We start from the raw sequence: 27159 nt of genomic DNA, 5'->3' as shown, positions 1-27159 counted from the left end.
ATGGCAGAATAAATGAGGCAGAAGAATGGATAAGTGAGCTGGAAGACAGAATGGTGGAAATCACTGCCACAGAACAGAATAAAGAAAAGAGAATGAAAAGAAATGAGGACAGCTTAAGAGACCTCTGGGACAACATTAATCACACCAACATTCCCATTACAAGGGTCCCAGAAGGAGAAGACAGAAAGGGTCTGAAAAAATATTTGATGAAATAATAGCTGAAAACTTCCTAACATGGGAAATGAAATAGTCACCCAAGTCCAGGAAGCGCAGAGAGTCCCATAAAGGATAAACCAAAGGAGGAACAACCGTGACACTTATTAATCTAACTGACAAAAATTAAAGACAAGGAGAAAATATTGAAAGCAACAAGGGAAAAGCAACAAATAACATACAAGGTAATCCCCATAAGGCTATCAGCTGATTTTTCAGCAGAAACTCTGCAGGCCAGAAGGGAGTGGCATGATATATTTAAGGTGATGAAAGGGAAGAACCTACAACCAAAATTACTCTACCCAGCAAGGATCTCATTCAGATTCGACAGAGAAATTAAAACTTTTACAGACAACCAAAAGCTAAGAAAATTCAGCACCACCAAACCAGCTTTATAACAAATGCTATAGGACTATAAAATACACAAAAGCACAACTACTTGTAGAGGATGCATGCACGTGACAATGTACAACAGACATGTGAACTAACTTACATGACTGGAGACATGAATGCACGTTTGCATCTTTGAAAGTTCTCAACTTTAAGGTTGTAGGGGACTTACTGTGTAGACTGCTATATCAAAATCTCATGGTAACTGCAAACCAAAAATCTACAATAGATATACACACAAAGAAGAAACAGGAATCCAAACACAACATTAAAGACAGCATCAAATCACAAGAGAAGAGAACAAAAGAGGAAGGGAAGAAAAAAGACCTATGAAAACAATCCCAAAACAATAACAAAACGGCAATAAGAACATACATATCAATAATTACCTTAAATGTAAATGAATTAAATGCTCCAACCAAAAGACATAGACTGGCTAAATGGATAGAAAAACAAGACCCATATATATGCTGTCTACAAGAGACCCACTTCAGATCTAGGGACACATACAGACTGAAAGTGAGGGGATAGAAAAATGTATGCAAATGCAAATGGAAATCAAAAGAAAGCTGGAGTCGCAATACTCCTGTCAGACAAAATAGACTTTAAAATAAAGACTATTACAAGAGACAAGGAAGGACACTACATAATGATCAAGGAATCAATCAAGAAGAAGATATAACAATTATAAATATTTACGCACCCAACATAGGAGCACCTCAATATATAAGGCAAATGCTAACAGCCATAAAAGGAGAAACTGACAGTAACACAATAATAGAGAGGGGCTTTAACACCCCACTTACATCAGTGGGCAGATCATCCACACAGAATATCAATAAGAAAACACAGGCCTTAAATGACACATTAGATCAGATGGACTTAATTGATATTTATAGAGCATTCCATCTGAAAGCAGCAGAATACACTTCCTTCTCAGGAATAGATCACACTTTGGGTCACAAATCAAGGATCGGTAAATTTTAAAAAATTGAAATCGTATCAAGCATCTTTTCGACCATAACACTATGAGATTAGAAATCAACTACAAGGGGAAAAAACTGTAAAAAAACAAACACAGGGAGGCTAAACAATATGCTACTAAACAACCAATGGATCACTGAAGAAATCAAAGAGGAAATCAAAAAATTCTTAGGAATAAATGAAAACAAAAACACGAAGATCCAAAACCTATGGGAGACAGCAAAAGTAGTTCTAAGAGTGAAGTTTATAGCAATTCAATCTTACTTCAGGAAAAAAGAAATCTCAAACAGTCTAAACTTACACCTAAAGCAACTAGAGAAAGAAGAACAAACAAAACCCAAAGTTAGCAGAAGGAAAGAAATCATAAAGATCAGAGGAGAAATAAATGAAATAGAGATGAAGAAAAGAATAGAAACTATCAGTGAAATGAAAAGCTAGCTCTTTGAAAAGATAAACAAAATTGATAAATCTTTAGCCAGACTCATCAAGAAAAACAGGGAAAGGACTCAAATCAATAAAAGTAGAAATGAAAAAGGAGAAGTTACAATGGACACCACAGAAATACAAAAGATCATAAAAGACTACTACAAGCAACTATATGCCGATAAAATGAACAATCTAGAAGAAATGGACAAATTTTTAGAAAGGTATAATTCTCCCAAAACTGTACCAGGAAGAAATAGAAAATATGAACAGGCCAGTCACAAGCACTGAAATTGAAACTGTGATTTAAAAACTCCCCAAAAAAGTCCAGGACCAGATGGCTTCACATATGAATTCTAGCAAACATTTAAAGAAGAGTTAGCACCTATCCTTCTCAAACTATTTCAAAAAACTGCAGAGGAAAGAATGCTCCCAAACTCATTCTATGAGGCCACCATCACCCTGATACCAAAACCAGACAAAGATACCACACACACAAAAAGGAAATTACAGGCCAATATCACTGATGAACATAGATGCAAAAATCCTCAACAAAATACTAGCAAACTAAATCCAACAATACATTATGGACCATACACCATGATCAAGTGGGGTTTATCACAGGATGCAAATATTCTTCAATATTTGCAAATCAATCAGTGTGATACACCACATTAAGAAACTGAAGAATAAAAACCATATGATTATCTCAATAAATGCAGAAAAAGCTTTTGACAAAATCCAACACCGATTTATGACAAAAACTCTCCAGAAAGTGGGCCTAGAGGTAACCTATCTCAACATAGTAAAGGCCATATATGACAAACCCACAGTTAACATCATTCTCAATGGTGAAAAACAAAGCATTTCCTCTAAGATCAGTAGCAAGACAAGGATGTCCACTCTCACCAGTTTTATTCAATGTAGGTTTGGAAGTCCTAGCCACAGCAATCAGAGAAGAAAAAGAAAGAAAAGGAATCCAAATTGGAAAAGAAGAATCAAAACTGTCACTGTTTGCAGATGACATGATAATGTACATAGAAAATTCTAAAGATGCTACCAGAAAACTACTAAGGCTAATCAATGAATTCAGTAAAGTTGCAGGATACAAAATTAATACACAGAAATTTGCTGCATTTCTACACACTAAAAATAAAAGATTAGAAAGAGAAATTAAGGAAACAATCACATTTACCATCGCATCAAAAAGAATACAATACCTAGGAATAAACTTACCTAAGGAGGCAAAAGACCTGTACTCCAAAAACTATAAGTCGCTGATGGAAGAAACTGAAGATGACACAACAGATGGAAAGATATACTGTGTTCTTGGGTTGGAAGAATTAATATTGTCAAAATGACTATGCTACCAAGGGTGATAGATTCAATGCAATCCCTATCAAATTACCAATGGCATTTTTTGCAGATCTAGAATAAAAAATCTTAAAATTTGTATGGAAACACAAAAGACCCATGAATAGCCAAAACAATCTTGAGAAAGAAAAACAGAGCTAGAGGAATCAGCCCCCCAGCTTCAGACTATACTATAAAGCTACAGTAATCAAGACACTATGGTACTGGCACAAAGACAGACTTATAGATCAATGGAACAGGATAGAAAGCCCAGAAATAAACCCACACACCTATAGCCAATTAATCCACAACAAAGGAGGCAAGACTATACAATGGAGAAAAAACAGTCTCTTCAATAAGTGGTGCTGGGAAAACTGGACAGCTACACGTAAAAGAATGAAATTAGAACATTCTCTAACAACATACACAAAAATAAACTCAAAATGAATTAAAGACCTAAATGTAAGATCAGATACTATAAAACTCTTAGAAGAAAACATTGGTAGAACACTCTCTGACATAAATTGCAGCAAGATCTTTTTTTATCCACCTCTTAGAGTAATGGAAATAAAAAGAAAAATAAACAAATGGGACCTAATTAAACTTAAAAGCTTTGCACAGCAAAGGAAACCATAAACAAAACAAAAATACAACCCACAGAATGGGAGAAAATATTTGCAAATGATGCAACTGACAAGGGATTAATCTCCAAAATACACAAACATCTCATACAGCTCAATATCAAAAAAAACAACCCAATCAAAAAATGGGCAGAAGATCTAAATAGACATTTCCCCAAAGAAGACATACAGATAGCCGAAAAGCACATGAAAAGATGCTCAACGTTGCTAATTATTAGAGAAATGCAAATCAAAACTACAATGAGGTATCACCTCACACCGGTCAGAATGGCCATCCAAAAGTCTACAAACAATAAATACTGGAGAAGGTGTGGAGAAAAGGGACCCTCCTACACTGTTGATGGGAATGTAAATTGGTACAGTCACTATGGAGAACAATATGGAGGTTTCTTAAAAAACTAAAAATAGAGCTACCATCTGATCCAGCAATCCCACTCCTGGGTGTACATCTGGAGAAAACCATACTTCAGAAAGATACATGCACCCCAATGTTCACTGTGGCACTATTTACAATAGCGAAGACATGAAAGCAACCTAAATGTCCACTGACAGATGAATGGATAAAGAAGATGTGGTACATATATTCAATGGATTATTACTCAGCCATAAAAAAGAATGAAATAATGCCATTTGCAGCAACATGGATGGACCCAGAAATTATTATACTAAGTGAAGTAAGCCATACAGAGGAAGACAAATATCACATGATATCCCTTATATGTGGAATCTTAAAAAAAAACGGTACAAATGAACTCATTCACAAAACAGAAACAAACTCACAGACTTAGAAAACAAACTTATGGTTACCAAAGGGAAAAGGTGGTGGGGGGATAAATTAGGAGGTTGGGATTAACATATCCACACTACTAAATATAAAATAGATAATAGTAAGGACCTACTGTATAGCACCGGGGAGTATATTCAACACTCTGTAATAGCCTTTATGGGAAAAGAATCTGAAAAAACAGATTTATGTGTATGTATAACTAAATCACTTTTCTGTACACCTGAAACTAACACAACATTGTAAATCAAATATACTCTGATATAAAATATAAATTTTTTTCAAAAGAGAGGAAAGAAAAGAAGAAAGTAAAGATGGCTGTCATGAATCAGTATCAAAGTAATGGGTAATTGCAACTATGAGAAAAAGTATAAGAAGGTATCTGCAAAGCGCAAGAATAAATTACAATCTGATAAGACATTTCTCAGGGAAAATAGCTTCCTAATTTAGGACAAAACATTTACAGTCACAGGACTCAGACTTCCCTAAATGTTATCAACCCAGTTTCGTTTTACTTGACTCTCACCAAGTCAAAATGCTGAGACACCGAGGTTTGTGGCAAAGAGAGATAGCCAAGCAAGGAGATGGGAGAACAAATCTCAAATCCGCTTCCTGGAATGCAAGGGGCTCCGAGTATTTATGGGGTAAAGAATAAAGCACAGTGGTCTGAGGCATGGGGAGCCTGGAGACAGTCTCTTTTCCAGTGTTCCTCCTGTTCGCAACATACACATTGGCAGGGTTTCACTATCGGGTGTCCCATTTGAGTTGAAGTTTGGAGCTTGGGGCCTACCTTTTGCTGAGTTCCTTGTGGGAGTCTTCAATTTGGTCTGGCTCATCACTGTCAAGGCACCTGCCAGCAGAGCAGCCTCTTTCATTCTCCATTGTTCCTTTTTCTCCTGAACCTGGTCCCTGCCATTAAAAATTTTGAAGGCAATTTTAACAAGTTGAGACACAGGCAGTCAAAAAGTCCCTTCCATCTTTTGCATGTTCTTCTGTGTATCTGGGGCTCTCTGACTAATAGTCATTAACCATCTGTAAATTCTCTGGGCTTCAGGGTCTAGATCTGTATATTGCCTACAGGCATTAAAGACCCTTTCTAGAAATTCTGAAAGATCTTCATTCAGGGTTTCTGTTTTGCCTCCTGCACTTTATTAAGGCTTCTTTGTTTGGTACCCCTCTTCACAATCCCACAAGAGTGCAGTCTCCAGAATGGTCAAGTTTTGGCCTCTCCCCTCCATTTACATCCCAATTAGGACTCACTGTTGGCATAGCTACTCTTGCAGCAGCCAGTAGTGGGTTGCCAGGGGTTTCTGTATGAAGCCCATCTACCTCCTTCCTAGCTTTATCCAGCAGCATTCTACATTCTTCTGAAGTGAAGAGGGTACTTAATACATTTTGAACATCTGCCCAGGTTGGGTTGTGTGTTGCAACAACAAAAGAAAAAATGAGAAAATATTTTACATTCTCTTTGGGTCGTGTAAGTTGTCATACTGTTTTTAATTAAATAAATCCATAAATGTGAAGTTGAAAACAGGAAGTGGACCCAGATCAATCCCACCAGCTGCCCAGTCTCAGCATTCATACCCCCAATGGGGACTTGACTTAATGGACATCGTCCCACCTGAGTTAGGGTACCTCCCCGGCCAAATTGAGTACCCTGGCTGGTGTGAGAGGGGGAGACCATTCCTATTTCTCCATCCCCAAAGACAAGGGGTGGGTTGGTGGGCAGAGCAAGCCTGAGGCTGTGGCTCAGGCGCTGGAAGCAAAGGAGCAGTGGCAGCATCATGTAAAGGTGGAGGGAGAGCAGTCAGTGTTCAACTGAATTAGTAGCAAGTCATCCTCCTTTTCATTAGAATCAAGCCAAACAGGTTTCTTTGCCTTTCCTTCCTATTGGAACAATCTTATTTTATTTGCACAGGTTTATTCTGTTACAGTAAACACAAGACTCTACATAAGGTATTTCATCCCATTTTTCTTCCCATTTACAAAATAAGTCTAGTTGAAGCACTGTATTGTAATTTAAGGATTAATTTTCAGACCATTTTGCTCCAGAATCTAAACGATATGGTTGGGCTTCCCTGGTGGTGCAGTGGTTGAGAGTCTGCCTGCCGAGGCAGGGGGCACGGGTTCGTGCCCCGGTCCGGGAAGATCCCGCGTGCCGCAGAGCGGCTGGGCCCGTGAGCCATGGCCGTTGAGCCTGCGCATCCGGAGCCTGTGCTCCGCAACGGGAGAGGTCACAACAGGGAGAGGCCCACATACCACAAAAAAAAAAAAAAAAAAAAAAAAAAAAAACTTGAAATAAACGATATGGTTGCCATACAGTGTTACCAAAAAATACCATCTTTTTCTTTTCCTCAAATTCATAACTGAAAGTTCCCCAATTTTGGAGAATGCAGCCTAGAGGGCTGAAAAAGGGAAGAGATTTAATGTTTCCCATTTTGAAGGGGGTTTTCTTTCAGGGGGTCGCAGGAATGAAATCTTTCTGAGGGTCCTTGCTACAGTCACCAAGAAGCTCAATCTCCAGTAGCCACTTCTTAATAATAAAGACGCTCAGACATAAATAGACATGTCCAAACAGACCAAAACAAAACCAAAAAACAGAGCCGCAGGCCTTTAACACAGATAGTATAAAAAGTTACAGCTGCTGAGGTACTCACTGTCTGCCAAAATCCTGCCAGGTTGGCCTCCAACCCACCACCTGGTCAGGATTGCAAAGACCACCTAGGCACACGTGTGTTTCTTTGTAAAGGTTACTCACCCAAAAGATGTCTTCCAAACCCAAACCCCAAAACAACTTGTTTCTCCGCTGCAAAACTAAACAAAGCACTGAAGGTCGGCAGCACCCACCAGAGAAATCCAAGGACAGTCCCAGAACTAACAGATAAGGCAGGTGCTCGGACTTGTCCACAGGCTCTCAGTTCCTGCAAGGGACCAGTGAGCCATGGGCAAAAGGTCCATCTAGACTTCTCTCATCAACTTGCCTTCGCTGAATACGTTACTGACCCAGGTTCATTTTGCCTGATCCACAGCAGTCCAAAACACTGAGATGCTGAGATTTGCAGCAAAGAAAGGATGTATTTGCAAGGCAACCAAGCAAGGAGACTGCAGAACAACTCTCAAATATGTCTCCCCAAAGGCAAGGGGCTTAGGGTATTTGTGGGATGAAGAATAAAGGCACAGGGAGCAGTGATTGTAAAAAGGTACGATAATCATCACTCTGTGCCAGTGTCATGAAGCTACAGGCATCTGCACATTCAAAAGGTCACCAGGTGGACACACACATGCCCAGTTGAAGGGTTGGTGGTCCCATCCAGTTTTAACCAGCTCAGCTAAACTAGACACAGCTGATGCAGTTTCTTGAGAACAATTTGGAGAAACATCTTACTGTTTAGGCTACATGCCACTTGGAGGACATGCAAGTCTTTTGTAGGAACAATTAAAATGACCTTGATTAGTAAAGGCAGGTTACAGGTGAAGTGGATTTAACTAATGATTACCCTTGGTTTCAGTCCTGGCATATTTTGATCATTTCTTAATCTTGAAGGAAGAGGGGCAATGGCCACTCTGGCTACTTCTTGTTGATAAGGAGTGCAGACCTAACAATGGTTAGCATTCATTGGAAAACCTTTTGTTCCTGGTTTCAAGTTAACATTTTGCATAATTAGAATTTTTATACCTTAACAGTCTTGGTACAGCATTTAAGAGCACAATTTATAACTAAAAACCAAAATAAGAGGCTGAGATGTATAGATAATCCATTTCTTAATAGTCCCTGAAGAATAGGTCTAATCTCTTGGAGAATCCAGGAAACTAGTCCTAAAAATCAGTCTGGATCCAGTACTTCCAGGAATACTTGTTGTAGCCATGTAGCCTGTTGCCTAATTTTGTCTATATGGGTTTCTCTTTCAACAGAGCATTAATATATTCACAACAAGAGGTATTAGCAATAGCACAAATCCCACCCTGTCCTGCCAGTACAACATCTAGAGCTATATGGTTATCTAGGACTACTTTGGCTTACGAGTCCATTTCCTTCCATAGGTTAGTCATAGATAAGGCACTTTCATTGGCTTATTCCCTGTAAGGTAGCTGAAAGGTTTCTAATCATGTGCTCATGTGATCCAACTCCCCACCATGGTGAAAGTGCTCTACTGAATATGTACCAAAACCTATCTTCTTGATATCCAGGGAAATAGGTGGTCTTTTTTATTCTAGAGAACAATTTTAAAGAACTGTCCAATGTTGGGTCTCATTTGGATTGTGGATAGAAAAGGGAGTGACTAAGTATGCCAATAAACAAATATCACCTATGCACCAGATGTTGAGGCAGTCACAGGCCCAAGATGATCATCAAAACTGCAGACAAAGATGTACCATGAGGGGGCAGCCAGAATGCCAGACGAATTGTTAAAACTTAGGCTCTTATTTTTAGGAATTTTGTCTAGGACATGGTCAAGCCAGGGATAGGTGTAAGGCTACATCCAGAAGGAATCGTTTAATTTGCAAATCAGCAGAGGTGTGGGTGGCCCTTGAGACTATGTTTTACCTTTTTGCATATTACAGTGTCTCGATCACTATCAGTTTGGCTGAAACACTTAGGTGTTAAATATGGAAGAGACATAAGCTGCGAAAAATAAGTACAGTTTCTACGGTATTTTGACCAAGTAGAACTTTGACAGAGGTAGATGCCAGGGTCATTTCATTTTTAATCTGAGGATATGAGGAGAAGACCCAATTTTGGCCTAGTCAAGAAAAAGCAGGAGGCAGGAAATTCTCTGATTAACCTAACCTGGCATGTTATGTCTGAGGGCTTTCTATCATAAATCACAGTGAAGTTAGGGACAGTCAAGAAGCTGATCACAGCACAACCAAAAGGGCAACAAGATCAAATACAGAAAAAAGTTCTGGATGACTTAGCCAACAGCTAGAGATTAGCTGCTTTGACCAAAGTTTGAGAAATCCTAATCACTGAATTGTCTTTCCAAGCCTGGGAGGTTGGAAACAAAAAGAAAGCATAACAAAGAAGAACAGTCATTCTGGTAACATGACAATTATTTAGATTGCTTTCTAAAGAGTTTTACTTTACCGAAGTCACCACTGCAGCAACCCCCTTCACCTCTATTTCTTTCAAAACTTCCTCCTGGAAAGCATTTAAGAGCATTAGGGCTTCACTTTTCCACTCAGGAAAGCCAGTATCAGGGGTGAAAAATCAGCCAAGGTTTGGTTGATCTCAATCCCGGTTCCCTTCTGCAGTGTGGTTTCCCTTTCTTGTTGCGTTCCTGGAGATACGATGGGTGTCTCCGTTATCTCTGCAGGACTGGCTAAACGTGAGTGTGATGGATTCATGGCTTAATTCCCTTCATCTTCACCAAGAATGGATCACGAGTAGCACTTCATAAGGTCCAGTCCGGCAAGGATGAAGCTGGTTTTCTGGATGTTTATTCTTCCAAGATTTCAGCAGGACCCACTTTCTAGGACAGAAGTGGCAGAGGGGAACATCTGTGGGAAACATTAACCTTCTAGAAGCAAACTTATTTATATCAGAGTAGCTCCCAATAATTGTACATAATTGACAGTGTCTAGTTCCTTACTTTGAGTTCCTTCCAGATATCCTAAACCATTTCTGGAACATAGAAGGGTCTCCCATACCACATTTCATAGGGGCTCAACTGGAGCCTGCTTTTATGGGCTACCCTCACTTGAAGCAGGGCAACTGGTAAAACCTTATTCCAGGATTAGTGTGACAAATTTTAGCTACAGTATTTATAAGGGTACAATTCATCTTTTTCATTTTTTCCGGTAGATTGGGGTCACAAAGAAGCATGTAATTTCCGATGAAGGCTCCTGATACTTGAATTATTCTTGCTATGAAGATGCCCTCCACTGTCACTCTGAATGGGTACAGGTAACCCAAACCTTGGAATTATTTCTTTCAGTAGGGTGTTAACAACCTCACAAGCTTTTTCAGACCAGCAAGGAAATGCTTCTACCCCAACAAGCAGAAGTGTCCACAAATACTGGTAAATACCCAAGGTTTCTAGTGGCTCCTGGCATTACACTGACATCAACCTAACAGTCTTTGCCTGAGTCCAGCACCTAGAGTCTGAACTCCTTTGACGACTGGCGGTGGCCCAGTTTTAGGATTATTTTTAGCACATACGATGCATATCTGTATCACCTTTTGAATTGTCCTTTGCATATTTGGTCCTATAACGAACTTCTTTTTTTTTTTTTTTTTTTTTTGCGGTACACGGGCCTCTCACTGTTGTGGCCTCTCCCGTTGCGGAGCACAGGCTCCGGACGCGCAGGCTCAGCGGCCATGGCTCACGGGCCCAGCTGCTCCGCGGCATGTGGGATCTTCCCGGACCGGGGCACGAACCTGTGTCCCCTGCATCGGCAGGCGGACACTCAACCACTGAGCCACCAGGGAAGCCCTATAACGAACTTCTGAATCCACTGGAGGGTGGCATCTCTACCATAGTGGTACTCTGGTGTACATAGTTTATTACATCTTCCATAAGCTGTTTGCATATGAGGACCTTGCCTCATCTATTATAAATCCACCCTTGTGTACCTATAGTCAGCATCCTGAGAATGGCCAGGACTCCAATCAAATCCGCGTTCATTGGTCCTACCTAGGTCTTCAGGAGAATACTCTGTCAAATTCACATCAGGGATCTATGTGTTTTTGTCCTGGCTGCTAGCTTTGCCACTTGATCTGCTAGATTCTCTCCTCAAGCAGTCAATTTCTGATGTCCTGGACAGTGGACAATAGCAATTCTTTTGGCTCCATGAAAGCTTCTAATAAGTTTAAATTTTCTTTGGCATGTTTAATTTCCTTCTTCTCTGCAGTTAACAGCTCTCTTTCTCCAAATGGCCCCATGGGCATGGACCACCAAGAATGCATATTTGGAATCAGTGAAAATAATTACTTTTGTCCTTACCTAGATAGAGGGATCTCATCAGGGCTATAAGCTCCACCTTTTGTATGGAGGTACCTGGTGGAACAGCTTCTGCTTCCAGTGTCTTTTGATGAGTCACTACCATCTACCCAGACTTGTGTCATCCCTGGTCCATAAAGCTTCTCCATCTGTGAACATCTCAAGGTCTGGAAAAGGGCCCTTCAATGGCCAGTCTGTCAGGTCAGAATGGCTGGAATAGATCTGTTCAATTATCTGAATTATCTGAATACGATCATCATAGGCAATTTAGTATTCATCCGGCATAAAGTGGCAGGATTCAAGATAAAGACTGCTTTCAGAGTAACAGTAGGATTATCCAATAATATAAGCCTAGTATTTTCTCAATCTTCCTGAAGTTAACCTATATCCTCTCTTCTGTTCTAGTGCAGGAGCTGGGGGAGGGAGTACACAGTGAGGGGAGTACACAGGCAGACTGGCCATCCCTTAGTGACTCTATCTACTGGCTTTGAGAAATATGCAACAGGTCTCCTTATGCTGCCCAGGTTCTGACTTAGAACTCCAAGTTAGAGTCTGACTCTGACTCCTTGTGTCTCATAAATAAGTCAGAAAGCTTTCTGATATCTGGAAGACCTAAAACCAGGGCACTTTTTCTTTGATAACCTGGAATTCCTTATGGCATTCCCCCAGTCCAGTTAAGAGCTTCACAAAGGGGTTTTGTTATGAATCCAAAGTTGGGTATCCAAATGCAGCAGAACCCAGTCATTCCCAGGAATCCCCATAATTATCTCTTGGTAGTGGGAACTGCAACCCTAGCTAGAACTTCGCTTCTGTTAGGGAGCAAGTTTCTGTCCTTGTGAAAGTTCTGACAATGAAAACAATCAATAAAAGATGTATAATAGTAATAGAAGAGTTTTATTTGAGCCAAACTGAGGACTATAGCCTGGGAGGCAGCCTCTCAGATAACTCTGAGGAACTGCTCTGGAGAAGCATGGTTCTTTTCAGCACTATTTTATATCTTATCGGAACAAAGAACATCAAACAAGTCAAGGATACCTTCCTTCAACCTTCAAAAAAAAACCCCAAAAAACAAAAAACCCCAGCATGTACACATCAAGTCAGTATGCACTTGGCTCTGAACAGGGAGTCTAATCATTGAAGGAATAGCAGCATTGGCATCGCAGGAAGGGAGGCATTTTAATCTTTATTTTTTTAACTTATGGTCAATGAACCCTTTTCTTTACTAATTAAAGCAGGTGTATAATGTTTGATAGGCTACAAATAGGCTGTTTTAGTTAGTATAAAATTCAAATTAAATCATGTATAAGCCAAAATGACTTCCCCATTCCTCACTATGTGAAAATATCTTCTATCACTTCCCTCTTTTGAACATAAGTCTTTCAATAGAAAGCACTGCTGATCAAAATATTTGTTCTTCACTGCCAGGGTGGTTGCCACCTTCCCTGGGCTCTTCATGGTCCTCAGTGCTAGGCCTTCTTTTATTGGTTTACATATATTTATTTATTTATTTATATTTATATATGTATATATTTTTTTATTTTTTTAATATTTATATATAGAGGGAGAGGGAGAGGGGGAGAGGGAGAGGGGGAGAGAGGGGGGGAGAGGGAGGGAGGGGGGAGAGAGAGAGAGAGAGAGAGGGAGAGAGGGAGAGAGAGGGAGAGAGAGATTGGCCTACTTATCCACATTGGGGGTGGGGGAGGGAGAACTAATCAGGTACACTGAACAAGCACAGAGGTATGCTAATGGGGATATTTTGTAGGCTATACATTTTATCAATTACATTGATGGTCACACAAACATTGTATATATGCTTTTAGCAGTAGGCTTAAAGCAAGCAGTGATCTATGTCGTGAGTAGTTTGATGGCTAGGAAAATAATACATACTGTGACAATGATAACTGTCTACAAAGCAAAGTGGAAAAGACTGTCTACTGTTCCTTGATCAGGAACAAGAAAAGGATGTCCACTCTTGCCACTTCTATTCAACATAGTTATGGAAGTCCTAGCCATGGCAATCAGAGAAGAAAAAGAAATAAAAGGAATCCAAACTGGAGTCACTGTTTGCAGATGACATGATACTATACATCAAAATTCTAAAGATGCTGCCAGAAAACTACTAGAGCTCATCAGAGAATTCGGTAAATTTGCAGCATACAAAATTAATACACAAAAATAGATAGCTAGTGGGAAGCAGCCGCATAGCACAGGAGATCAGCTCGGTGGTTTGTGACCACCTAGAGGAGTGGGATAGGGAGGGTGGGAAGGAGGGAGACGCAAGAGGGAAGAGATATGGAAACATATGTATATGTATAACTGATTCACTTTGTTATAAAGCAGAAACTAACACACCATTGTAAAGCAATTATACTCCAATAAAGATGTTAAAAAAATTAATACACAGAAATCTGTTGCATTCCTATATACTAACAACAAAAGATAAGAAAGATAAATTAAGGAAACAATCCCATTTACCACCACATCAAAAAGAGTAAAATGCCCAGGAATAAAATTACCTAATGAGGCAAAAGGCCTGTACTCTGAAAACTACAAGATGCTGATGAAAGAAATCAAAGACAACACAAACAGATGGAAAGATATATTGTACCATGTTCTTGGATTGGAGGATCAATGTTGTCAAAATGACTATACTACCCAAGATAATCTACAGATTCAATGCAACACCTATCAAATTACCAATGGCATTTTTTGCAGATCTAGAACAAAAAAAATCTTAAAATTTGTATGGAAACACAAAAGACCTTGGATATCCAAACAATCTTGAGAAAGAAAAACAGAGCTGGAGGAATCAGGTGCCCTGACTTCAGACTATACTATAAGGCTACAATAATCAAAACAGTATGGAAGTGGCACAAAGACAGACATAGATGAATGGAACAGGACAGAAAGCCCAGAAATAGACCCATGCACCTAAGGTTAATTAATCTATGACAAAGGAGGCAAGAATATACAACAGAGAAAAGACAGTCTCTTCAATAACTAGTTCTGGGAAAACTGGACAGCTACATGTAAAAGAATGAAATTAGAACATTCTCTAACACCATACATGAAAATAAACTCAAAAAGGATTAAAAACCTAAATGTAAGACTGGATACTATAAAACACTTAGAGGAAAACATAGGCAGAACACTCTGACATAAATTGAAGCAATATCTTCTTGGATCCACCTCCTAGAGTAATGAAAATAAAACCAAAAATAAACAAATGGGACCTAATTAAACATAAAAGCTGTTGCACAGCAAAGGAAACCATAAACAAAACAAAAATACAACCCACAGAATGGGAGAACATATTTACAAATGATGTGACCAACAAGGGATTAATCTCCAAATTTTACAAGCAGTTCATGCAGTTCACTATCAAAAAATAAACAGCTGGGCTTCCCTGGTGGTGCAATGGTTGAAAGACCACCTGCCGATGCAGGGGACATGGGTTCGTGCCCCGGTCCGGGAAGATCCCACATGCCGCGGAGCTGCTGGGCCCGTGAGCCATGGCCGCTGAGCCTGCGCATCCAGAGCCTGTGCTCCACAACGGGAGAGGCCACAACAGTGAGAGGCCCGCATACCGCAAAAAAAAATAAACAACCCAATCAAAAAATGGGCAGATCTAAATAGGCATTTCTCTATACAAGACAGATGGCCAAAAGGCACATGAAAAGATGCCCAGCAACGCTAATTTTTAGAGAAATGCAAATCAAAACTGCAATGACTTATCACCTCACACCAGTCAGAATGGCCATCATCAGAAAGTCTACAAACCATAAATGCTTGAGAGGGTGTGGAGAAAAGGGAACCCTCCTACACTGTTGGTGGGAAAGTAAATCTGTACATTCGTTAGGGAGAATGTATGGAGATTCCTTAAAAAACTAAAAATAGAGCTACCATGTGATCTAGCAATCTCACTCCCAGGCGTATATCTGGAGAAAACCATACTTCGAAAAGAGCCATCCACCCCAATGTTCATTGCAGCACTATTTACAATAGCCAAGACATGGAAGCAACTTCAATATTCATCAACAAAGGAATGGATAAAGAAGATGTGGTACATATATACAATGAAATATTACTCGGCCATAAAAAATGAAATAATGTCATTTGTGACAACATGGATGGACCTAGAGGTTATCATACTAAGTGAATTAAGTCAAAGACAAATATCATATGATATCACTTATATATGAAAGCTAAAAAAAAATGATACAAATAAACTTATTTACAAAACAGAAACAGACTCAGAAAACAAACTTATGGTTACCAAAGGGGAAAGGTGGGGGGCAGGAGGGATAAATTAGGAGGTTGGGATTAATATATACACAATACTATATATAAGAGAGATAATCAACAAAGACCTACTGTATAGCACAGAGAACTCTACTCAAAACTCTAATAACCTGTATGGGAAAAGACTATGAAAAAGATTTAGTTTTATATATATATATATAACTAAAAGATTTAGCTTTTTATATATATATAACTAAAAGATTTAGTTTTTTACATATATATAACTAAAAGATTTAGTTATATATATATAACTAAAAGATTTAGTTTTATATATATATATAACTAAAAGATTTAGTTTTATATATATATATAACTAAAAGATTTAGTTTTATATATATAACTAAAAGATTTAGTTTTATATATATAACTAAAGATTTAGTTATATATATATATAACTAAAAGATTTAGTTATATATATATATATATAACTAAAAGATTTAGTTATATATATAACTAAAAGATTTAGTTATATATATATAAAGCTAAAAGATTTAGTTATATATATACACAACTAAAAGATTTAGTTGTACAAAAGTTGAAATATTATATTGTATACATGAAACTTATGATATAAACCAATAAACTATATTAAAAATTTTTAAATTAAAAAACTAAAAAAAAAAGATTTAGTTGTATATATATAACTAAAAGATTTAGTTATATATATATAACTAAAGATTTAGTTATATATATATATAACTAAAAGATTTAGTTATATATGTATATATATGTGTGTGTGTATATATATATAAAACAAAATAACTTTGCTGTACACCTGAAACTAACACAACATTGGTTGTGTTAAATCAACTATACTCCAATATAAAATAAATCTGAAAAAAAGACTGTCTATTCCTGATGGAAGCCAATTGAACAGATCATTTTATAAAGAAGTTTTTTTGTTTTTTCCATTTTGTAGCCCATTGCACCTTTTGCGAAAGTTTTTCTAGGCGCGTCTCAACTTTTCCAGGGGTATTGATTAAAAGTGCAACAAATAGTCTGAGCAATAGCACAAATGACTCCTTGTTTAGCCAGTAGAAAATCTAAGGCAATCCTGGTACCTATTATTACTTGGGCTAAGGAATTTAGGGATGTCTGTTTTGTTGCAATGCTTTTTGTAATCTTTTCAGCTATTTGACCAATGGTGGCTGACAGATTTCTGATCATCTGTTTGCATGTATTCATTCATTAAGAACCAAGATCCCCAAAGCGTTTTGCCACCTGTTTGTATCCTGTTAACATGGACCTCTCAACTCTGCAATGAGGAGAAAAAAGAAGTTTATCTATTTCCTTATGTACAGACAATGGGGTAACATAATGTCCCAATAAACATCATCATTGTATTTGCGCAGCTATTATAAATATGCATATGCCCATCCTTGGAAAGGTGGATCAATTCCAATACCACATATGAAGGCAAAACCTGGGGAGCACAAACGATTCCTCCTAGAATGCTCTCGTTGATCGCCTCATTACTTGGAAGCTTCATCAACACAATATTCAACTATGGATCTCTTCTCTTGTAGTGTTTCCAAGTCTTTTGCATGGTACTTAACATATGGGAGTTGCTGGCTTAATTTACTCTTTTTCCCGTTAAGACATTTTTCCATTAAATAAGGGACAGAGCGAGGGGGTCCTGGGGTAAGTTGTGGTTGGTCTCTAATGACTAGGGATAGTATCAGACAAAGAATGGACCTATTAATATGTTGAAGAATTTGAACCTGAGAGATTAGGCCAGAGAGAGGTTGGTCTGGGTAAGTGGTAATGTTAGGAATATCTGAAGAGTCAGTAATAGGCATTATGAGGGTTCTATCCCAGTAGCTATACTTTGTGACAACTTCACAAAAAAATTTTCTTTCTGTCCTGAACATTGGGACAAAAGTGAAAACAATAATTTTCGATTTTCATAAGGAGACAAATATTTGGTAAACAGTTCAACTGAGCTAATAGGGTGGGTCTTACAGGCCTGGTCCAGATTCTTGAGTGAGCTGTCTACCACTGTTGTCATCTTCTTGTCCTGGCTTGATGGTTGTTTTAAGGTGAGTTTGAGTTTCACAATTCTCTCTATAGGCCAGTCCAGTGCAGAGGCTCTTTTGAAGTGGGAAGTATGAATTCAGGAGTCCATTCACTTCAGTTTCATTGTGCATGAGCTAGTTAGGAGTACCTGATAAGGGTTCTTCCATCTAGGTTAGAGAGAGCCCTTTAAATGATGTCTTTTTCAGTTTCCATGATCTCCTGGTTATAAGTCACAGGGCATCTGATCTTCATCCAAAGGTAGATTACGAGATCAGCTTCAGAAACAAATTTAGAATATCCTTTTAATAATTCAATTAAACTTTACAATAATGTAACATAGTAACGAGGAGTCTTCTAGGAAGTGAGTTTAAGGTAGAAAATACCAAACCTCAAAGATAGTAACACTAGAAATATCTACAAAGGTGTATTGTTGAAATTTCTCTCTAAAATTACCCTTATTTCTATCTAATAGTCAAATTAAGACTAATTTGTTTGCAAAATAAATCTGGCTTCAATAAACTTGGTCTGATTATTTACATAAGGGTAATTGATCATATAGGCTCTTTTAAATTTGGCTTTCCTGGAACTTTTCCTAAGGAAACTCAAATTGAACTTTAAAAAAAAGGTCTCTCAAGACCAGGAGAGCCATGCCATTAAATTCTGCCTGCAATGCCTACAGATTTAGGTGGATTCCTCTCTTCTTGAGGTTCTTGCACCTGTCAGAAGGTGCCCTTTCTTATTCACCTGGAAAGGCTGTTGGGAAGCTAAGAGTTTCCAAATTCTGGAAGGATCAGGTATAAAGATAAGTGCTTCAATTCTATTTATAAATGTATAACTTATTAAATTGCTGCAAGTCATAATTAGCTTAAAGGGAAAGGTTCCCTTATATCTGTAAAGCAAAGATTAAAGGCCAGTAATATTTCAGAAAAAAAGTCATAAAAATTATCCTATTTATCAATTCATTCAATTCCATGAAACTAATTCTTTTTCTGCTTGAGTCCAGTTTCTCCATTAGTCCTGTCGACCTTGCCTGATGACTGAGGGTGATAGTGACAGTGATAATTTCAAGAAGTTTGTGAGGTTTTTGTTAAGGCTTGTATGATTTGTCCAGTGAACTGGGTGCCTTGATCACCGGAGACTGAGTAACATACCCCAAGTGGAAAACACATCTAACAGTTTGTCATTGTGAGGGCATCAGCCTTGCAGCAAGGGAAGGCTTTAACCCATCATACAAAAAAATGGGGTTTGCCAGGGAGTTAGAAAGAGCTGTGTGGCTGCCTTGGGTTTCCTGTAGCACACTGATTGTTTAATTCACAGCTATTGATTTCCCATCTTAGTTTCTCTGATTTAGGAGCAGACTGTTGCCATGTTACAGGGACATTAAGATAGGAAAAGTCCGACAATGAGGGGCTAATTTTTTGCAGGAGCAGAATGAACTTTATACATGCCATAATCTTGACAGATTCTGTTGTTGTTGCCTTTGCATGTAAGTCAGCTGGGCATTTCCCTGATACTCGTGTTCAGGCCCTTTAGTGCGACCCTCAGTTTTGATACCAGGTAACACTTTATATCAGGACACATAAGACTTCCAGGAATTTCACATAATTTCTAGAGCACTTATAGTACATACTGTACTGGCATTGAAAGGCTTAATATTACCTTTTGACAATGCTTCCCATGTAATTTAACATACCAAAGAAGACTCATTAATCTCTGAGATGCTTCAGGACCAAAAAAAAAAAAAAAAAGTCACTTTCTTATCCCTTAAAGTGCATTTCCATTCTTCATACCCTTTGCTGAAAACACACATCTTATTTTCCTAGTAAATGGAAATATTTCCCTTATTGTTTTTAGTAGCTTAAAATTACATGTAATGTTTTTTTTTTTTTTTTTTGCGGTACGTCGGCCTCTCACTGTTGTGGCCTCTCCTGTTGCGGATCACAGGCTCCAGACGCACAGGCTCAGCGGCCATGGCTCACAAGCCTATCCGCTCCGCAGCATGTAGGATTGTCCCGGACCGGGGCACGAACCCGTGTCCCCTGCACTGGCAGGCAGACTCTCAACCACTGCGCCACCAGGGAAGCCCTACATGTAATTGTTAACCCTTAAAAAAAACCTTAATCTCTAGCAAAACCCAAGAAGCAAGAAATTGTAAATTGTTTTTCATACTAGCATTTCCTGATTGGCAAACTTATGAACATATTCCATGACCTCTAGAAACATACATTTTCTCAGAACAGAATTTCTTTTCTCAGTGTGGTACAGGACATGAGCCCAGTTAAGCTCAAACATCTTTAGTGTCTCTCCAATAAGACAAAGTAGGACAACTTAGACTTGCTTAGCCATTGATTTGTCAGTATTTTATCTTAATTAGAAATGATCTGAATCTTCAGTGAATTCCCATCATCTAACTTAATTTAGCAAACACTAAAGTTTCAAGTCACCAAACGTCTGGAGAAACTATTTTTAACTAGGCATACCATAAAACATAACCATTCTTAAAGAGTTCACCTAAGAACTTTTATCCCATTTAACTCTATTACTTATAAAAATATCATACCAATTTCTTGTTGACAAATTTATGAGCTTATAGACATTTTAGTAAACCTAGGTACAATAAAAGTATTGTACTTAATGTTGATGACTCTAAAGACATGTCTGTATTAAACAACTTGAACTTGTTTTTCATTAAAGATAATCCTAGATCACATGATCCCTTAAAATTTTGCGTTAGTTTTTGTTATATTTAGAAATACTTGGTTTGTAAGTGCTTACTTTTAAGTCAATTCAATAGAGCTCTTTCATAAGTTAACAATATCATCCAGGGGTAAAAACATTTATAACAGATATACATAAATCCAGAGAGAGAGATCTCAGTTTTCCTGCTTGAATTTTAAGAGGCCTCTTTTCATTTTTTTCCCCTTCGGTTTTAGGTTCTACTAGTTGAGTCAAGGTTATAGTCTCAGGCAATATGGCCTGTGTTTACATTTCAAAGACTTAAGAGTTACGATTTCAAGCTTTCTCTGGAATACTTTTGTTCTCTCAGGAACAGAATTTTGAAAGTGTGTTTCATCAAGCCAGCTTTCATTAAATGTGCAGGCAAAAATGAGTTTTGGAATGTCAGAAGAGCTCTACTCCAGCTGTTTTTAGGGTTAGAAAAGTATTTTCAAGTATTGGCTCCATAACAATTATAGAAACCAGCTGGAGTTTCAGTGGGTGGCTGCCTATCCGGGAGCTGGTAAGCTTTAGAAACACAATTTCCCACTTTCTTTCAGTTTTGTTTTATTATATGGTACAAATCTTTCCAACTTTAAGCCACATTAAAAAAAAAAAAAAGTCAGCCAACCCAGTTCACTCAGAGCTTCCCCTGAGGACTTGTCTCTTCTGTTAACTCTGGGAAACTGCTCTGGAGTAGTATGATTTCAGCACTTTTGTATCTTGTCAGAACAAAGAACAAATAAGTCAGGGATACAGTCAAGATTTAAAAAAACAAAACAAAAAAACTCAGCATGTACACAGTGAGTCAGTACGGCCTTGGCACCTGGGAAAGGAGTCTCATCAAAGGAGTCCCAGCACTGACATCCCAGAAAGAGAGGCATTTAATCTTTATTTTAAAACATGAACATTCTTTACTTCTGGTCAATACACCCTTTTCTTTAATAAGAAAAGCAGAGGGTGGAGATCAGGCCAAGATGTTGTAGACAGCCCCTGAGCTCACCAGAATCGCAACTATGTGCAGAACAACCATCAATGCAAAAGACTGGAAGCTACTAGAAGAGATTGTCTACAACTGAAGACATAAAGAAGAAACCACAACAAGGGTAGGAGGGACAGACTTGCAATATAATCAAGTCTCATACTCCCAGCTGGGTGACCCACAGACTGGAGAATAATTATATTGCAGAGAATAATTATATTGCAATAATTATATTGCAATAATTATATTGCAGAGTTATATTCATCACTCCAACAGGAGTGAGAATTCCAAGCTCAACGTTGGGCTCCCCAGCCTAGGAGTCCTGCGCCAGGAAGATGAACCCCAAGAGCATTTGGCTTTGAAGGCCAAGGGGGCTTAATTTCGGGAGTCCCAAAGGGCTGGGGGAAATAGAGACTTCACTCTTAAAAGCACACACAAAACCTCAGATACTCTGGACCAAGGGCAAAAGCAGTAATTTGATAGAAGCCTGGGCCAGACCTACCTGCTGGTCTTGGAGAGTCTCTGAGAAATGGGGCATGGCTGTGGCTCACCCTGGGTATATAGACCCTGGCCACAGCCATTCTTAGGAGCTCCTTCTACCATGTGGCCCTAGCACTGGCAGGTGCCACATGCAAAATCCTCCCTCTAACTCATTAGTGCCAAGACCTGGCCCCACCCAATAGCCCGTAGGTAGGCACCAATGCTACGATACCTCAGGCCAAGCAACTAACTGGGTGGGGACACAGCCTTGCCCATTAGCAGACAGGCTGCCTAAAAGCTTCCTGAACCCACAGGCACGTCTAGATGCAGCCCTGCCCAGAGGTCCAGAACACAGTTCCACCCAACAACAGGCAGGCACTGGCCCTGCCTTTCAGGAAGCCTGCCTTAGCTTCTGGACAAGGCTCACCCACCAGGGAGCAGACACCAGATACAACAAAATCACAATCCTGCGGCCTACCAACCCAGCCTGCCCACAGCCGGCCAGACCCTGCCCCAGGACCAGCTAGACCCCGGCCCTGCCCACCAGCAGGCCAGCACAAGATTTGGGACACCGTGGACCCCACATCCAACTGTGCCATAAATAAACCTCACTCACCTGCAATCCGACACCAGCTCTGGGATCCCTGGGCCCTGCAGCCAGAACCCAGGACACAGCTCTGCCTGCCAGTAGCCTGTCATTAATCCCAGGACCTGGCTTCACCCACCAGTGGGAGAGCAATGGCCCCTGAGTCCTCTGGACCCTGACTCTACCCACCAGTGAGCCAGCACTAGCCCCAGGGCCTCCTAGGGTTCTGTAGTCAGCCACCTAATGACCAGGACCTACAACCTGCAGCTGGCAGCCTCTGCAGAAGGCAGGGCCTAGCAACCAAATGGACTAGGGACCAACCAAGCCTACCAGACCACCCACATAGTCAGCCCACCACAACAGAAGGACCAACGCAGCCCTCAGAGAGGGAACCCCTATAGCATATAGCTTGAGTGACAAAAGGGGGGGTGTGCTGCTGGGATGCACAGGACACCTCCTACAGAAGGCCACTTCTCCAAGGTCAGGAAATGTAACTAACCTACAGATACGTTTGTAGTTCGGCAACGTAGACAAAACAAAGCAGCAGAGGAACATGTTTCAGACAAAGGAACAAGATAAAACCCCAGAAGAACTAAGTGAAGTGGAGATAAGCAATCTACCCAAGCAAGAGTTCAGGGTAATGATTGTAAAGAGGAGAAGAATGGATGCACAGAGCAAGGAATTCGAATTTTTAACAAAAGTTAGCAAATTAAAACATCAAGCACACTAATAATTGCATTATGGGGTCCCAGAGGAGAAGAGAGAGAGAAAGGGCCTGAGAACATATTTGAAGACATAATGGCTGAAAATATCCCTAACCTGGGAAAGGAAAAAAAATCATCCAAGAAGCACGGAGAGTCCCACACAGCATTAACCCAAAGAGGAACACACCAAGACACACTGTAATTAAAATGACAAAAATTAAAGATAAGGAGAGAATACTACAAGCAGCAAGGGAAAGTAACGTACAAGTTAATTCCCATAGGGCTATCAGCTGATTTTTCAGCAGAAATTCTGCAGGTCAGAAGGGAGTAACATGATATATTTAAAGTGATGAAAGGGAAAAACCTACAACAAAGAATACTCTACCCAGCAAGGCTCTCATGCAGATTTGGTGGAGAAATCAAAAACTTTACAGACAAGCAAAAGCTAAAAGAGTTCAGCACCACTAAACCAGCTTTACAAAGAGTGTTAAAAGGAACCGCTCTAGTTGGGGGAAAAAAAGACCATAACTAGAAACAAAGTTACAAAATGAAAAAGCTCACTGGTAAAGGCAAACCTACAATAAAGGTAGGAAATCATCCATGCACAAAGCTAGTAGGAAGGTTAGAAGACAAAAGTAGTAAAATCATCTATATCCACAATAAGCAGTTAACGGATACACAAAAAAATTAGCTGTAAAATATCATATCACAAACAGTAATCATGAGTGGAGGAGAGTATGAATGCAGGGTTTTAAAAAATACATTTGAAATTAAGAGATCAGCAACTTAAAACAACCGTGTGTGTATATATACACACACACACACACACACAGATATACACCTCATGGTAACCACAAACCAAAAATCTGTAGTATACACACACACACACACACACACACACACACAAAGGAATCCAAACATAACACTGAAGATAGTCATCAAATCACAAGAGAACAAAAATAAAAGACAAAACAAAAACAACCACAAAACGATTAACAAAATGGAAATAAGAACATACATATCAATAATCACCTTAAATGTAAATGGACTACATGCTCCAATCAAAAGAAATAGAATGACTGAATGGATACAAAAACAAGATCCATATTTATTCTGCCTACAAGAGACTCATTTCAGATAAAAAGACACACAGGGATTGAAAGTGAGGGGATGGAAAAAGGTATTTCATGCAAATGGAAATCAAAAGAAAGAGCAGCAATACTTATATCATACAAAAATTGACTTTAAAATAAATACTGTTACAAGAGACAAAGACACTACATAATGATCAAGGATTCAATCCAAGAAAAAATAACAATTGCAAATATATGTGCACTCAATACAGGAGCACCTAAATATGTAAGTCAAATATTAATGGGCATAAAAGGAGAAATTGATAGTAACACAATAGTACTAGGGGACTTTAAGCCCCCCACTTACATCAATGGACAGATCATCCAGATGGAAAAAAGTAAGGAATCACTGGCCTTAAATGACAGATTGGACTACACGTACTTGATATCTATATATACAGGGCATTCCATCCAAAAGCAGAAGACTACACATTCTTTTCAAGGGCACATGGAACATTCTCCAGGATAGCTTACATGCTAGGCCACAAAACAAGCCTCAGTAAGTTTGAAATCATAACCATCTCTTCCAACCACAATGCTATCAGACTAGAAATCAAATACAAGAAAAAAAACTGCAAAAAAAACCAAACATGTGGAGGCTAAACTATATGACACTAAACAACCAATGGATCACTGAAGAAATCAAAGAGGAAACTAAAAATTACCTAGAGACAAATGAAAATGAAACAGGACAATCTAAAACCTACAGAATGCAGCAAAAGCAGTTCTAAGAGGGAAATTTATAGCAATATAAGCTTACCTCAGGAAACAAGAAAAATCTCAAACAACCTAAGCTTACACCTAAAAGGAACTAGAGGAGAATAAACAAACCCAAAGTTAGTAGAAGAAAGAAATCATAAAGATCAGTGCAGAAATAAATAATATAGAGACTAAAGAAAACAATAGAAAAGATCAATGAAAATAAAAGCTGTTTCTCTGAAAAGGTAATATTGATAAACCTTTAGCCAGACTCATCAAGAACAAAAAAAAAAAGGGAGAAGGCCTAAATCAATGAAATAAGAAATTAAAAAGGAGACGTTACAACTGACACCACAGAAATACAAAGGATAAGAGACTACTATGAACAACTACATGCTGATAAAATGGACAACCTTTAAAAGGGGACAAATTTTTAAAAAGTACACTCTCCCAAGACTGAAATAGGAAGAAACAGAAAATATGAACAAATTACCAGTAATGAAACTGAATCAATAATTTAAAAATTCCCAACAAACAAAAGTCCCGGACCAGATGGCTTCTAAATGTTTGAATTCTACCAAACACTTAGAGGAGAGTTAACATCTATCCTTCTCAAACTATTCCAAAAAACTGCAGAGGAGGAACATTTCCAAACTTATTCTATGAGGCCAGCATTACCCTGATAGCAAAACCAGATGGATATCACAAAAATAAAATTATGGGCCAAGAACACTGATGAACATAGATGCAAAAATCCTCAAAAGAATATTAGCAAACTGAATCCAACAATATATTAAAAGAATCATACACCATAATCAAGTGGGATATACCCCAGTGATGCAAGGAATTTTCAATATTTGCAACTCAATGTGATTTACCAAATAAACAAATTGAAGAATAAAAACCGTATGATAATCTCAATAGATTCAGGAAAAGCTTTTGACAAAATTCAACATCCATTTATGATAAAATAACTTTCCAGAAAGTGGGCATAGAGGGAACATACTTAAAAATAAAGGCCATATACGACAAACCCACAGCAAACATCATACTCAAAAGTGAAAAACTGAAATCATTTCCTCTAAGATTAGGAAAAAGACAAGGATGTACATTCCTGCCATTTTTATTTAATATAGTATTGGAAGTCCTAGCCACAGCAATCAGACAAGAAATAAAAGGAAACCAAATTGGAAAGGAAGAAGTAAAACTGTTTGTAGATGACATGACTCTATACATAGAAAATCCTAGAAATGCCACCAGAAAACTACTAGAGCTCAATGAATTTGCTAAAGTTACAGGAAATAAAATTAATATACTGCTGCATTTATATACACCACCAACAAAGTATCCGAAAGAGAAATTAAGGAAACAATCCCATTTACCATCACATCAAAAAAGAATAAATAACCTAGGGATAAACCTACCTAAGGAGGCAAAAGACCTGTACTTGGAAAACTATAAGACATTGATGAAAGAAATTGAAGACAACACAAACAGATGGAAAGATATACCATGTTCTTGCAAGAATCAATATTGTTAAAATGACATACTACCCAAAGCAATCTACAGATTCAATGCAATCTCTATCAAAATAACAATGGCATTTTTCACAGAATTAGAACAAAAAATTTTAAAATTTGTATGGAAACACAAAAGAACCTGAACACCCAAAACAATCTTGAGAAAAATCAGAGCTGGAGGAATCATGCACCCTGACTTCAGACTATAGTACAAAGCTACAGTAATCAAAACAGTATGTTCATGGCACAAAAATAGACACAGAGATCAATGGAACCAAATAGAGAGTCCAGAA

At 38.6% G+C, this 27159-nt stretch overlaps 1 long non-coding RNA gene across 2 annotated transcripts in view; it reads right to left on the bottom strand.

The window, feature by feature from the left end:
• The window catches only part of LOC307196287, a 60628-nt gene that overhangs the window by 20189 nt on the left and 13280 nt on the right, over positions 1-27159 (bottom strand). The window contains exons 1-2 of one of the 2 annotated variants that reach the window (XR_013831100.1): positions 7547-7558; positions 5579-5697 (exon numbers count right to left, since the gene is read on the bottom strand). This is a non-coding gene — a long non-coding RNA (uncharacterized lncRNA). Of the gene's footprint in view, positions 1-5578; positions 5698-7546; positions 7559-27159 lie in introns of those variants that run through there. The other variant, XR_013831099.1, reaches the window with a different exon arrangement.

Source organism: Stenella coeruleoalba, assembly GCF_951394435.1.
Source record: "Stenella coeruleoalba genome assembly, chromosome: 13".
NCBI classification, from domain to species: Eukaryota; Metazoa; Chordata; class Mammalia; order Artiodactyla; family Delphinidae; genus Stenella; species Stenella coeruleoalba.
Note: the sequence above shows the minus strand (reverse complement) of the source record. Positions and strands in the feature narration are given on the sequence as shown.